Here is a 15,639-nt window from a genome sequence, read left to right on the forward strand (position 1 = left end):
CATAAAGATCACAGCCAAGAAAACTCTATGGGAGCAGTTCTGCTGTGTCTCATGGGATTGCTATGAGTCAGAATCATGGGGTTGCTATGAATTGACAGCACCCAACAGCAAAGAAAACAGTACCTGTTCCCACGCTTTCGGTGTAACGTAAAATGTCACATTGTTTATATGAATTGCTATATAAATGTTTGCCCTTGGTTAGAATAAAAGACATTCTAGCTTCAAGTTACTATAAGCACTATTCTCTGAACTGTTTCATGAAAGGTCCGTGCAATTTGGAACTAGTATATAATTCACCAAGAACAGGACACTTTTAAACAATCCATTTTTAAGTAACAGGCTTCAAAGGCAAGTTCCTGATTCTTAAAATCCAACTACTTATGATACAATCGTGAGTAATGAATGTTCCCTGAGCTTAACTGTAAGGCCACGGGTAATCCTCTATTTATTTTTACAAATTCTTGTTTTTTCACGGTGATATATAGGGGTTAATGTCAAATTAATATATTTTATAAATAACATGTGGCTGTTTTCTAAGGACTAATCGAGTGACAGCCCTTGTTGATCAGTAAGCCACCTTGCATTTTTCAGCAAGCACTAAATTTTAATAGAAAAGACACTCATTACCCAGCAAATTAGGAAAGAAAGCATTCTTTAGATACTACAAAACCAAAGAACTAACATTTTAACACCGCAGACATCTTTGTTTTACACCTCTTAGGCCATGAATTCATAGGGAATGGGTTACAGCAGCTCAGGCTTCTTTCCAGGGGTTCTCACAAAGTGTGCTTCTCAGGGTGGAGCAGGTTGGAGCTTCGGTTGAACCCAGGTACCTCTCTCTTTGGCTCCCTTCTTTTTCTGATCATTTTCCTTCACGTCTTTCAGGAAGCTATCTCTTTTCTTAGAGTGCTTAATGTGCTTAATTAATACGCACATTAATTCTCTTGGCAAGAATCTTGCCCTTAACTAGCTTGTTCCCAACAACCCCAACAGCATGCTGGGTAACACTGCAGACTCTTCCAGTTTTGCCATGGTAACATTTGTGAGGCATTGCTCTTTGAACAGTGCCCATTCCCTTGATGTCTACAATATCACCCTTCTTGTAGATTCACATGTATGTGGCCAAAGGAACAACTCCATGTTTTCTAAAAGACCTAGAGAACGTATAACAGGTGCCTCTTCTCTTTCCCTTTGTGTTCGTCATTTTGAGAATTCCTGCAAGATGGCGGTTCTGGCTGAAAGCAGCAGCGCATAACTTGCTGATGTTATCGTTCTCAGATGTTCAGAGATCAGATTTATAAAGATATTGATAATAAAAGGCAATAACAGTGAAAATTAAAAAAATGAAGTATTAGACTTATTTCAGGACCAATTTACAACAAAGTCGTCAGAACGGAACTCATGTAAGTCAGGGACTGCCTGTAGGTGTGCTGCCACAGAGCTGTATCGTGAGACACTAGAACAGAACATTCAACTAGAGAAAGAAGATACTATTTTATGTGTATATTAAAATAAAGTTGAATAGCCCTATTTTGTAGACTGTCTTCCAGAAGTGTCCACAGAGGTAAAAAAGGGGCAAGAGTGTTAAGTATGTTTAGCGCTGTGATGGTTAAAATTCTGTGTCAACTTGACCGGGTCATGATTCTCAGTGTTTTGGCAGTTGTGTAATGTTGTGATCACTTTCCTGTTGAAATTTGGTATGTGATCACCTCCATGACGGAATCTCCTGAGTGGGGGGGGCGGGTGGCCTGTGCGGTTCACCGCCCCCTCAGCCTTCATCTCTCCCCCTTCCTCTGCCTACTTCCTTCCCGCTCACCTTGCAAAGGTTATTGGCTTGTACTGGACCCAGCATCTGTTTCTTGTCTGACCTCTGGTTCTTGGGACTTGAGCTAGCAGCTTACCTGTCCATCTTGGGATTCGCCAACCTTTACAGCCTGTGAGCAAGAGTCCTATTCCCCAACCTGCCTATCTTGGGTTTGCCAGCCCCTGCAGCTAAGTTACTCCACAGAAACCTTGCGTTCTTGCCTGCAGACCTTGGAGATTCCTTGACCGTCACAACCTGTGAGCGGGATCCCTGCTCTCCAGCCTGCTCATCTTGGGTTCACCAGCTTCCGCGGCTCCATGAATTGGGAAAGGACTCTATCCTGGTCCAAGTACTTAAGATGTTCCAACCCCTAAAATTCCTTAATATAAATCTCTCTCTATATATTTATATGCGTTGCTGGTTTTGCTTCTCTAGATAAGCCCTGCTAAGACAAGCGCATACCCATGAACATTCTCAACTCAGTCTCAACAGAGGATCAGCACCAGGAAGCACGCATTCATTCAAACTAGAATCCCACAAATCACCCTTGATTCTTGCCTTTCATTTAACCAAAAAAAAAAAAAGCAAACCCAAATGCATTGCTGTTGAGTCGATGTCAACTCATAGCGACCCTACAGGACAGAGTAGAACTACACAACAGGGTTTCCAAGGAGCAGCTGGTAGATTTGAACTACTGACCTTCTGGTTAGCAACCAAGCTCTTAACCGCTACACCACCAGGGCTCCTTTCACTTTACCCATGTCAGATATTTCACTTAACACCCATATTCAATTAGTCATTCAGTTCTGTCAATCTAGACTTCTAATCATTTTTTAAATCAATTTTTATAACTGTAACCCACAAATAAAGAAAAACAAACCCATTGCCATCAAGTTGATCCAATTTGACTCAAAGCAACCCTATAGGACAGAGTAGAACTATACAATAGGGTTTCCAAGGAGCAGCTGGTGGATTCCAACTGCTGACCTTTTGGTTAACAGCCAAGCTCTTAACCACTATGCCACCAGGGTTTCCTATCCCACAAATAGAGCAGTTGAAAAAGAGTAATTGAGGTATTGAACTTCATACCTCCAAAAGATTACCCAAAGCAGTCCAGTTCCTGTTCTCAATGCTGAGAGAATTCATCCAAGGAAATAAGAATACATTAAAGCATACAAGTAAATGGATAAGGCCATAGCTGTGGGGTTCCCACCCTGGCCTGGCTGCTCTGAAGGCTGAGGGCTCATTAACTTGGGGCGTGATTGCCCGTTTCCAACGTCAGCCTGCCAAGCACAACACTTGGGAAGTTCAGATCTAATCCATTTTTTTGATAGCTGGACCATATTTGGATCTTGAGATAGAATGATACCTGGCTTTTGGAAGCTAGCCCTTGTTCCCCCACCCATTTACTGAGGAAGCACAGCCTCCACTAACCTGCTAGTTCTCTGCTCTATGAACCTGAATTCCTGCCCTGAAGCCCAGCCTGACATTCACTTGGCATCCCCTCATCCCAGTGGCCAGGCCCTGTTCTCTATATAACCCAGGTACTGGTTGGGTGCCTGCTGTGAATGGAGAGCTCAGAATGAGGTTGCTCATGCTCACTTGGTATTATCTACCTGTGGGATTTTTGCCTCTATACTGTCATAATTTTATGGATTAAATTGTGTCTCCCCAAAAGATATGTTCTAATCCCTGGACCTTGTGAATGTGATCTAGTTTGGGAATACGATCTTTGAAGATGTTATCAGTTAACATGAAGTCATGCTGGAGTAGGGTGGATCCTAATCCAATATGTCCCTGGCTGGTGCAAACGGTTAATGTGCTCAACTGATAACCAAAAGTTTGGTAGTTCAAGTTCATGCAGCAGTGCCCTGGAAGAAAGGCCTATTTCTGAAAAAATCAGCCACTGAAATCCCTATGGAGCACAGTTCTACTCTGACACACACACATGGGGCCACTATGAATTGGAATCTACTCAATGGCAACTGATTTTTGGTTAATCCAATATGAATGATACCCTTATAAAAGTGGAGAAGAGACACAGGGAAGACAGCCATGAAAAGATGGAGGCAGAAATTGGTGTGATCTGCAAGTCAAGGAATGCCAAGGATCACCAGCTGTCACCAAAACTAGGAGAGAGATATGGAACAGATTCTCTCTCAGTGCCCTCAGGAGGAATCAACAGGGCTGATACCCTGATTTTGGACCCCTCACCTCCAGAGTGGTGAAGCAATAAATTTCTGTTCTTATAAGCCATCCAGTTTATGATACCTTGTTACAGCAGCCAGAGGAAACTAATACAGCATCTATATACATAAAACCCAAGTCCACCAATATCAGATTAGCTACCTATACTCAGGGGTGTCTTGCTCGCTCATCAGGGAAAAGGAAAGACAGGATGGCAGCTCCTGGGATGCTACCGTGTGTATTTTAGACAAAGAATACTCCATTGTCTTGCAGGCAAGGTTCGAAGGAAGCAGGACTGGGGTGAACTTTGTAGGTCATTCTAAGTTGCTAGTGATATCAAGACAGGACAAGAACAGACTTTTATTTACTTGTTTCTTATATATGAAGCAAAACACTCCAGCACTTACATATCCAAATGAAAATAGTTTCCTTCAGAGAAATCACCTGGGGAGGTCACTTTCTTGTTTCTTCAAAATTTGGTGTATCTCATAATATTTTAGAAATCTTGTTGAATTTTTTTTTTTAATGTTTATTGTGCTTTAAATGAAAGTTTACAAATCAAGTCATTCTCTCACACAAAAACTTATATACACCCTGCTACACACTCCCAATTGCTCTCCCCCTGATGAGACAGCCCACTCCCTCCCTCCACTCTCTCTTTTCATGTCCATTTCGCCAACTTCTAACCTCCTCTACCCTCTCATCTCCCCTCCAGGGAGGAGATGCCAACATAGTTTCAAGTGTTCACCTGATCCAAGGAGCTCACTCCTCACCAGCATCCCTCTCCAAGCCATTGTCCAGTCCAATCCTCATCTGAAGAGTTAGCTTTGGGAATGATTCCTGTCCTGGGCCAACAGAAGGTCTCGGGGCCATGACCACCGGGGTCCTTCTAGTCTCAGTCAGACCATTAAGTCTGGTCTTTTTATGAGAATTTGGGGTCTGCATCCCACTGCTCTCCTGCTCCCTCAGGGGTTCTCTGTTGTGCTCCCTGTCAGGGCAGTCATCAGTTGTAGCCAGGCACCATCTAGTTCTTCTGATATACTCTCTGGTTTATGTGGTCCTTTCTGTCTCTTAGGCTCGTAATTACCTTGTGTCCTTGGTGTTCTTCATTCTCCTTTGCTCCAGGTGGGTTGAGACCAATTGATGCATCTTAGATGGCTGCTTGCTAGTGTTTAAGACCCCAGATGCTACTCTCCGATGTGGGATGCAGAATGTTTTCTTAATAGATCTTATTGTGCCAATTGACTTAGATGTCCTCTGAAACCACGGTCCCCAAATTCCCACCCCTGCTATGCTGACCTTCGAAGCATTCAGTTTATTCAGGAAACTTCTTTGCTTTTGGTTTAGTTCAGTTTTGAATGTTCTTTTTAAAACTTTCTCTTCATTGTCCTCAATGGTATGGAAATCTTTACCCTTTGGAGCTGGATTCAATGTTTAGAAACCACCAAAAATAAATTTAGGACAAGTAGGTATGATCAGGAGAGTGGCACATCGATCAAATCGTTAGGCCATAAATAATAAGACTGGTTTTCTTACGAAGTCAAAATAACACAGAATAATGACAAAAGGAGAGCTTTAGAAATTTTAAGTAATTATAACAAGATTGGAATAAGTGCTTTGAAAAATCATACTAATTTGGATATACAAGCTTTGGGATGTTGTTTTAACCAATCTGTGGAGTTGTAAAGAAGATATTTTTGTTTTTGCACAGTTAGAACCTTTAGAGCAAATTTTACTAAAACCTGAGACCTGGACTAAAAGGAAGTCTTGGAAGATAATTTATGATTGATTAGATAGTGGAAAAGATTCCAGAGATTTACTTCTTATATATATTTACATTTCAAGGAGGGGAATGAGACCTGGGATCACGGATACATCCCTGGCTTATAAAACCGGAGACACGTGGCTTATCTTTCTCCTGAAGAGAATTATTTACACTCAAAAAGTTAGAGTAAAAACCCAGGATCCTGCCCTTTGCATTTCCAAGGACACTCTCCCAGGGAAGGGATCGGTATAGCTGCCTCTCCTTTCTATACAAATGCCTGGGTACATTTTTTCCCCTTGTTTTTAGTTCTTTGCCTATAATACAGACTCCATGTAGGGTTTTATTCATTCGGCTCTCATTGTGTTGCCTCAGGCATAAGAACTCAGACATGTAGTTGTTGTTTGCTGTAAGCAAATAATAATAATCTGTTGTACTCCAGAAACCTCATGTGTGCATTCAAGATAATATTAATAAAATGGATATTAAAAACTTACTGCAACCTGTACCTTTTCTAATAGGTTGGAACTATGTTTTATAAGCTTTGTTTTCTCCCCTTGCAGGACCCACTAGAGTTCTGCTCTCTAAAATTTACATCAAGCTTTTCCATCACTTTCTGTCCTAGGGATTCCTTCTCCGGACGTGCCAAAGAAACCATGATGGGTATCTATGAGTCCCTCCAATGAAGAGGGCTGAGAATTCGGATTGGCATACGGACAGAGCAAATTGACCTCATCTGTCTTTTCCAGATAAAGTCTATTCATGGGCTGCAGAACAATGGATGTTTTGGGTGGCAGAATAATATGGGAAATGATGAAGTTGCTTTTTGCAACAGGAATTCAAAACAAAACAAAACTTTCTCTTCAAATGTATTTTAATCAAGAATGGTGTTATCCCCTCTAATGAGGCCGTCCACTCCTGAGGTTCACCCTTCGGCCAAAGATTGAACAGGCACATGGAACAAGACAAGATCATAGGGGTGTACCAGCCCTGGGGCAGGGACTGGAAAGTAGGAGGGAACAGGAAAGCTGGTAATAGGGAACCCAGGGTTGAGAAGGAAGAATGTTGACACGTTGTGGTGTTGTTAACCATTGTCATACAACAACGTGTGTACTAACTGTTTGATGAGACACTAGTGTGTTCTGTAAACCTTCATCTAAAGTTCAATAAAAAAAATAATATTAAAAAAAAAAAAAGGATGGTGTTATCCCGGCTACAATCTATGACTGTGAGACAATACTTATTTCGTGTTTTAAGCAACTATGATTTGGGATAACTTGTTTCAGCTCTCATACCGCAAATGAGTTCTTTTTGTGGTCTATTTAGTACCACATTTCTTGCTTTTTTTTTTGGTGATTTTGCTATTTAAAATGGCTCACAAGAGTAGTGCTGAAGTGCTCTCTAGAGTTCCCAAGTGCAGAAGGCTGTGATGTGCCTTATGGAGAAAACATGTGTGTTAGATAAGCTTCGTTCAGGCAGGAGTTATAGTGCTATTGGCTGTGCGTTCAAGGTTAATGAGTCAACAATAGGGTATACCCAGATAAAGGAAGAGGAAATTCACCAATCTGTATATGAGGCTCTGTACACTCCAGAAAGTGCTAAAATAACATCTTGTGTGTAACGAAGTTATGGAAAAGTGGCTCAATTTGTGGATTCATAAAATAATGGTTAAAAAAACAGTAGTGGACAGCATTGTTGTGTGGCTCAGAACTAAAGAAATTACAGTCACATTACCCAGTGTCAGGAAAACCATTCTTTGCTAATGTTTTATTATTATTATTTACTTATAAGAAATAGATATTAAATAAGGTGAATCCTGCATATTATTAATTACTTATAAGAAATAGATATTAAATAAGGTGTTTTGAAACAGAAGCACATATAAGACAAGATTATGTGTTGATTGGGTGATGAAAACGTTGTGGCCAGAGGCTCACAGGAACCTAACCCTATATTTCCCCTAGGGACAATGGTTCAGGTTATTCGCTAATTCACTGTTCATGGTGACTTTACAATAACTACCACGGATAACGAGAGTCAATCGTACTCTACTTTCTTTTACTTACGTGGCAACAAACTGTGACGTATACCATCTTCTATTAATAAATAACAAAATATTCATATTCATAGCTCCAATATATACTTCTGAACTTCACTTTAAGCATGAAACTATTAAATAAGTCTTTTTACAGGGGCGTTGCTTAATGATGTAAGTCACTATACACTGCTGGCGGCTTATCACGTTGCATTTTTTAGAATGTAATGATGATTATGTAACTGAAAGACTCTAGTATGCTTTTCTGTTCCAGAAAACAGTTCTTACGGAACCCCTGTTGGTCAGTTGTACTGCTTCTGAGGTTTTGGCTGGTATAGACTCTTTTATGAACAGGCCACAGGCAATGAAAGCCTTTTTGCTTTTATGGTTCTAAAAGGTCAAATTCTAATATCCAATTGTTCTTTCAAATGTAAAAGAATTAATCTTGTTATGTACGAAAATGTGTTACTGAATACTCATAAAAAAGTATTCCCTTCCATAATTGAGGGGAAAATATTTTAATAGCTGCATATTATAAAGCTAAATTATATTGAACAAAACACAGACATATGGATATATAAGCGTGAAATCCATTTACTTTACATGATTCTATGTCGTCTGCTTTCACTGTAAGATGTCAGCTAAGTGTGTTTTCATTTAAACTTTTAAATACTAAAGACCACTGATTCTTTAAAAATTTCTTTGAAATGAATTATTACAAATAAAATATGTAAGTACTCTACTTTGTAACACATGGGGCTGCCAAGAGTTGAAACTGACTTGACAGCAACTAACAACAATTTTAAAAAGTTTGTGGTCCAAATTTATGCTATTGTGTTCTGGAAAACCTTAAGCAGAGGATTTAATTTAAAGTGGTCTCAAGTTTGGTAGTGTTGCCAGGTGACAGGCAAAACTAAAGAGTGTCCTCTGCTTCCAACATGTTACTATTTGAGTCTTTAAAACCAAAACCTTCTCTTGCTCGTCCTTCCCCTAGGAGTTACCATGCTATTTGTCTGTTCCTTTTCTACTAGAAGTGCTAGAGTTGTTTCTACTTGATTTTGCCAATTATTTTCCTCCCAGTATCTCTTAAACCCATTCAAATATGCTTCAAGCAAGCTTTTGCCCCTACCACTCCACCAATGGTAACTGTATCCTTCCAATTGCTCAGGTCAGAAAACTTGGAATCATCTTTGACTCTTTTCCACATACCCTGTATCCTTTTCATGACCAATGGGATACACGGTTGCCCACCAACATTTTCTGCCTCACAACTTCATTGAGAAGCTGCTTTCCCACTGACAGTGCATGCTGCTGCAAGGTAGGGGCCTTTATGACTATTTGAAACTGAAAAAACAAGTGTGTGCCCCAAATTACTGTTTCTACAGGGTGTTGTATCAGGTGTATGCATTTCTCGTAGGAAAACTAGAAATTTTGAAGAATTTTTGGGGACATATATGTCCCAGTGGACTTGGGAGGGAGTAATCTGGAGGTAGAATTAGTGGGACACTGTCTGTCCCTCTGGACTCTAAGGGTAGGCTTGTGGGAGGGGGCAAGAAAAAAAAAATCATACTATCTACCAAAAATTCAACAACACTCAATGATTCAACATGCTTCCATTAATGAAAAGACATGGATGGTATCAACAAAAAAATTCAAAGGAGAAAATAATCAGGCTTGAAAGGGATATCCTACCCTTTAGAAAATCCTCTACTTCCAAATTATATCCAGAATCTGTCCACTCCTCACCCCATCCACTGTTCCATCTTGGTCTGATCCACTATCACCTTGCCTGTGTAGTTTTCAGTAATAGCTTCCTGCTTCCATTATAAGTTTATTCTCCGTGCAGGAGCTGTGGTGATTCTTTTAAAATGTAAATTAGATCCTATTATTCTTCTGCTCAAAATGACTCCCTATTTCACTTAGAGTCAAAGTCCTTACAATGGATTGTACGGCCATACGGACATAATCTGACCCCCTTGCCTCATTCTCTATTACCTTCCCTCTTGCTGTCTTAACTTTAGCCACACTGGATTCCTTGCTGTCCTTCCAAAAGGCAAATCCTTGGGACTTTTGCACTGGTTGTTTACTCTTTATGGAATGTTTTTCTCCCTCAGGAGTCCACAACTCTTACACATCTTTGCTCAAATATCACCTACTCAATGAAGCCTACCCTGACCACCCTATTTAAAATGGCAACCATTCTCCCCCATTCTTATCTTCCGTTCCCCTTGTTTTTCCTATAGCTGCTATCTATGTTTATGTTTAGTATTTGTTATGTTTGCCTCCTAGCCCACCCCCTTATTATATAGTGTGAAAAGTCACAATATCTGTTCCTTACTTTCAAATGGTTCAGCCAGAATAAAAAAAGGGCTGTGATCCATTCATGCTATGTAATTATTTTAGTAAGCCTGAAACCACATATTTAAGAAAACAAAACAAAAACAAAAAAGGAAAGAAAATATAAGAGCTCCTGTTAAGAGCAATAAATAATTCAAGAAATCTTTGTTTCAGTTACATGTGTTTGAGTACATATATGGACTTGGTTTCAAAGACAACATATTTCTTACTATCAGACTCAGTCAAAAATATTTGAAAAAAAATTGCCGTAGAGAAAATTCTGCGTGCTTATCAGTTGACATGCACAAGCAAGTTCACAGCAACGCTGTATGAGCAAAAGCCAGGAACTATTCAAATGTCCAGAGGTAGTAGAAAGGATACATAAAATGAGTGTCATAGATTGAACTGTGTCCCCCAAAATATGTGTCAGTTTGGCTAGGCCATGATTTCCAGTATTGTGTGGTTGTCCTCCATTTTGTGATATGATGTAATTATCCTACGGGTTGTAAATCCTAACCTCTATGATGTTAATGCGAGCCTTGGTGGTGCAGTGATTAAGAGCCAGGGCTGCAAACCAAAAGGTCAGGAGTTCAAGTCCACCAGCCGCTCCTTGGAAACCCTACATATTATAGGTTTGCTCTGAATCAGAATTGACTTGACAGCAACATGTTTCTTTATAATGTCAATGAGGCAGGATTAGAGGCAGTCATATTAGTGAGGCAGGACACAATCTTATAGGATTACGTTGTATCTTCAGTCAATCTCTTTTGAGATATAAAAGAGAGAATTGAGCAGAGAGTAGAGGGACCTCCTACCACTAAGAAAGAAGAGCTGAGAGTGGAATGTGTCCGTTGGATCCGAGGTCACTGTGCTGAGAAACTCCTAGATGCAGGGAAATACTGATGACAAGGGCTTTCCCACAAATCCAACAGAGAAAGCCTTCCCCTGGAGCTGGCACCCTGAATTTGGACTTCTAGACTCCTAAACTGTGAGAGAATAAATTTGTTTGTTAAAGCCATCCACTTGTGGTATTTTTGGTATAGCAACACTAGATAATTAAGACACTGGAGGTATATTAAACTATGCAATATTATACAATAGCGAAAGAACCACGACAACCTGCTTTTATGTTGATGAATCCCAAAACCCACGCTGAAAGAAGCAAATTACTGGAGAATACATATTATATATGATTCCTTAACAGAGCTGAAAAATCAAACAGAATAAGATATTATTTAGTCAACAAACACATCAGTTGGCCAGCTGACTGGAAGAGATTCATATTTGTGCCCATTCCAAAGAAAGGTGATCCAACAAAATGTGGAAATTATCAAACAATATTATTAGTAAAATTTTGCTGAAGATAATCAACAGAGAACTGCCAGAAATTCAAGCTGGATTCAGAAGAGGACATGGAATGAGGGATATCATTGCTGGTGTTAGATGGATCTTGGCCAAAAGCAGAGAATACCAGAAAGATGTTTACCTGTGTTTTACTGACAATGCAAAGGCATTTGACCATGTGGATTGTAACAAATTATGGATAACATTGTGAAGAACGGGAATTCCAGAACACTTAATTGTGCTCATGTGGAACCTGTACATAGACCAAGAGGCAGTCGTTTGAACAGAGTAAGGGGAAACTGCATGGTTTAAATTCAGGAAATGTGGGTGTCACCACTGTATCCTTTCACCATACTAATTCAATTTGTACGCTGAGCAAATAATCTGAGAAGCTGGACTACGTGAAGAAGATCATGGCATCAGGTTTGGTGGAAGACTCATTTAACAACCTTCGATATGCCAATGACACAACCTTTCTTGCTAAAAGAGGACTTGAAGCACTTACTAAAGAAGATCAAAGACTACAGCCTTCAGTATGGATTACACCTCAATATAAAGAAAACAAAAATCCTCACAACTGGACCAATAATCATGATAAAGGGAAAAAATATTGAGGTTGTCAGGACTTCATTTTACTTGCACCTAAGATCAACACCCTGGGAAGCAGCATTGGGCAAATCTGCTGCAGAAGACCTCTCTAAAATGTTGAAAAGCAAAGATGTCCCTTTGAGGACTAAGGAGTACCTGACCCAAGCCATGATATTTTCAATTGCCTCATATGTATGTGAAAGCTGGACAATGAATAAAGAAGACCGAAGAAGAATAGATGTGTTTGAATTATGGTGTTGGTGAAGAATACAGAATATACCATGGACTGCCAGAAGAACAAACAAGTCTGTCGTGGAAAAACTACAGCGAGAGTGCTCCTTGGAAGCGAGGATGGTGACACTTTGTCTTACACAATTTGGCCATGTTATCTGGAGGGACCAGTCCCTGGAGAAGGACATCATACTTGGTAATGTAGAGGGTCAGTGAAAAAGAGGAAGACCCTCAAATGAGATAGACTGACACGGTGGCTGGAACAATGGGCTCAAGCATAACGATTATAAGGATGGCACAGGACAGGACAGTGTTACATTCTGCTGTACCTACAGTCGCTATGAGTCCGAGCTGACTGGACAGCCCTAACAACAACAAACGTGGTAAAACTGTAAAGAAAAACAAGGAGAGATAAAATTCAAAAAAGTAATGCTTAAAAACAAACAAACCCAACAACATGACTGAAGGTTTGGAGCCTTGGTGGTGCAGTGGTTAAGAGCTCAGATTCAAACCAAAAGGCTGGCAGTTTGAATCCACCAGGGGTTCTTTTGAAATCCTATGCGGCAGTTTTACGCCGTTCTACAGGGTCGCCATGAGTGACACAGTGGCTGCAACAATGGACTCAAACACAGCAACGGACTAAAGGTTTAGGGAACCAAAATGTCTCTCAGTATTTCCTATGGTAACATTCCTGAAGATAGTATCCATGTCTATTTTCTGATCTTGCCTCCCTGTTCCAGTTCCTAATGTAGTGTTTGACATTTATTTATTTATTTTTTACAGGTTGAGTCATCTGACAACTTATATTATCTTTGAAAAAATCCTAATTAGGGGATAAACTTTCAAGGCCAGCACCTGGCAACGACCTGACAACAGAACTCATAACTATTTGTTGAATGTACAAATGCACTTTGGTATTTCAGCACTTCTCATTTTAAAATTCTTATTGTGGCTTCAGTTCAATACCCACTCAACAACCCACCCCATCAGCAGGCACTGGAGGCAGTGGGCACATCACTTCCACTGCCTGGAGTATTTCCTCCCCGTCTCACGATTGGGTAAACTGAGTCGGGGAAAGGCTGGCACGTTTGGGTTGAGGCAAAGATGGCAAGGCCTGTTGAGTCTGCAGCACAAGCCGCTTAAATAGAAGGAGACGGGCAGTTGCACCTGCGCTTACAGAAATACCAACGTCTAATCAAATCCACGCTATAACGCCCACTTCCCGGCGACATCTCCGAACTCTTGATTGGATGAGCTGCGTCCGGTCAACTCTCGCGATGATTCCTCCTCCATGCCCGCTGCCTCTGTCCCTTCGCATCGACCCGGTAGTCGTGTATAGACCACGTTGCGAGTCACTGACACACCGTAGGATTCGACCAGCTTCCGGGACTCATCCAGGCAGCGGCGACTCTTCTCGGACGTCTTAGGCACGAGGTTTGGTTCCCAGGCGGCTTGCCCAACGGACCCGCGGCAGCTCGTCACTGCCTGTCGCTGGGCGCAGCCAGTTTGTGGTGGCTGCCCGGCGTTGCACCCCAATGCCCATCTTTCAGTATCGCGAGATTTTGGCGGTCATGACTCTGGTTTCCGGTCTCTAAGGTTTCTATGGAGACAGAGCAGTAACTCGTTTGTTTCCCGTCATTCCCGGGACTCCAGGTGTTTCGGAATCGCCCATAGAACGCGGGAGTCAGCCGGAAAGGTGTAGGTGGGAGTGAAGCAAAGACAGCCAGTGTGACCCACGAGGAGTACAACCTGCTGGGCACCCGCCGGCAACTTAAGATAGGGCTTTAGGGTGGGCACGGATTTTCCTTATTGGGAAGGCCCAGTGCATCAGGACACAACGTTTAGCATCAAATGAACACGCATAAGCACTAGACCTATTTTTGTGCAGTGTCGAGGATTCCGAGGTCAGATCCTGCTGCGAACCTGCTTACCGTTTACCAGGAAGTAGTTTACCCAAGTAACTTCCTAACTTTGTACAATGGTCACTTCCTTAGGAAGTGATTCTCATTTATTCCCTGAGATCTAATCATACCACGTTTCAGATTCCTCCCTTGTCAGTGTCTTCCTAGCTGTGTCCATTTTTATTACCATTTTCCATTAACTGGATTCTTAATTCCCAAATAGATCTTAGGTTCTTACAGTGTCAGGGACTAGACGGTCGCTTAGATACAGAATGGATTTTAGGTACCAGGTAGTCCACCTTCCTGGTGTTGAAGGCATTCATTCCTTCCATAATATCTCTGGCAAATGCTTGTTAATTCATTTGTCTATTCATCAAATATTTGCTGAGGACTGTTTCAGGCATTGAGAATTCAAGCAGTGAAAATAACAACAGGTAAAAGTTACTGCCTTTATGGAATTTTGCTATCAGCAAAGACAGTCAACATACAAGTGAACAAGTTAAGTAATTTTGGTAGTAGCCGGTGCTATGAAGAAAATAAAATGATGGAAATGGTGTGTATGTGTGTAGGAATGATTGTGCGTGTAGGAGATAAAGTGATCATGGAAGACTTCTCTTAGATGTCATTCAAGCAGAGACCTGAATGATGAGGAATGAGCTTTGCAAAGATCTAGTGGGATGGGCATTAACAAGCAAAGGGATCAAGAAGTGCAGACACCTTATATGGGAATAAGAGAATTGGGAGGTATAAAGCCCCTGAGATAGTAAAGAAAAGATTGGTTTGAGATGAAGTGCAAAGAAATGCAGTTGTTGTTGGGTGCTATCAAGTCAATTTCTACTCAGAGCCACCGTATGTGAGGTATGCGACAGAGTAGAACTGTGCCAAAGAGTTGTCTTAGCTGTATTTTTTAGGGAAGCAGATTGCCGTGTCTTTCTCCCCCAGAGCCACTGGGTGGGTTAAAACTGCCAACCTTTCAGTTAGCAGCTGAGCACTTAACCGTTTGTGCCACCAGAGTTCAGGGCCAGATTATTAAGGGCCTTGAAGGGTGTGGTCAAGAGTTTCAACTTTATTCTAAAAATAATTAGAAAGTTTCAAAGAAGAAGGTAAATAGATTTGATCAGGGTTTTGTCAATTGTGAAGAGAATGGGCTCTTTGGAGGCAAGGGTAGGAGTGAGGAGACCAGTTGGAGCTCTTGCAGGGGTTCGGTTGAAAAATATTCATTCAGTTTGTTTGGACATTCTCACTGTTGGGAAGTTCTGTTTAAAAGGCAGCTCATTCTGACCTCTGGACTGCTGAGTTATCCCTTTGTCTTGAGCTGGAATCTCCAACCCTGAAGCTCACTGTCTTTTGCTAATGCCATAGCAATACAAAAGAAATCTATTCCCTCTTTCTGCATGACAGTCCCACGGCTATTTTAAGGCACTTGTCCTGTTATGTTTTCTCCAGAGCA

At 41.1% G+C, this 15,639-nt stretch overlaps 1 protein-coding gene and 1 pseudogene across 6 annotated transcripts in view; one reads left to right on the forward strand and one right to left on the reverse strand.

The window, feature by feature from the left end:
* Window positions 1–717: 717 nt before the first annotated feature.
* Window positions 718–1,204, reverse strand: LOC100660506 (large ribosomal subunit protein eL21-like; annotated as a pseudogene).
* A 12,352-nt stretch (window positions 1,205–13,556) lies between these two features.
* Window positions 13,557–15,639, forward strand: part of THADA (THADA armadillo repeat containing) — a 362,922-nt gene continuing 360,839 nt past the window's right edge. For 3 of the 6 annotated variants that reach the window (XM_064277147.1, XM_064277149.1, XM_064277152.1), the window contains exon 1: window positions 13,558–13,722. The gene's annotated coding sequence lies outside the window, so the exon portion shown is untranslated. Of the gene's footprint in view, window positions 13,723–15,639 lie in introns of all 6 variants that reach the window. The other 3 variants (XM_064277151.1, XM_064277150.1, XM_064277148.1) reach the window with 2 other exon arrangements.

This window comes from Loxodonta africana, chromosome 26 (assembly GCF_030014295.1).
Source record: "Loxodonta africana isolate mLoxAfr1 chromosome 26, mLoxAfr1.hap2, whole genome shotgun sequence".
NCBI classification, from domain to species: Eukaryota; Metazoa; Chordata; class Mammalia; order Proboscidea; family Elephantidae; genus Loxodonta; species Loxodonta africana.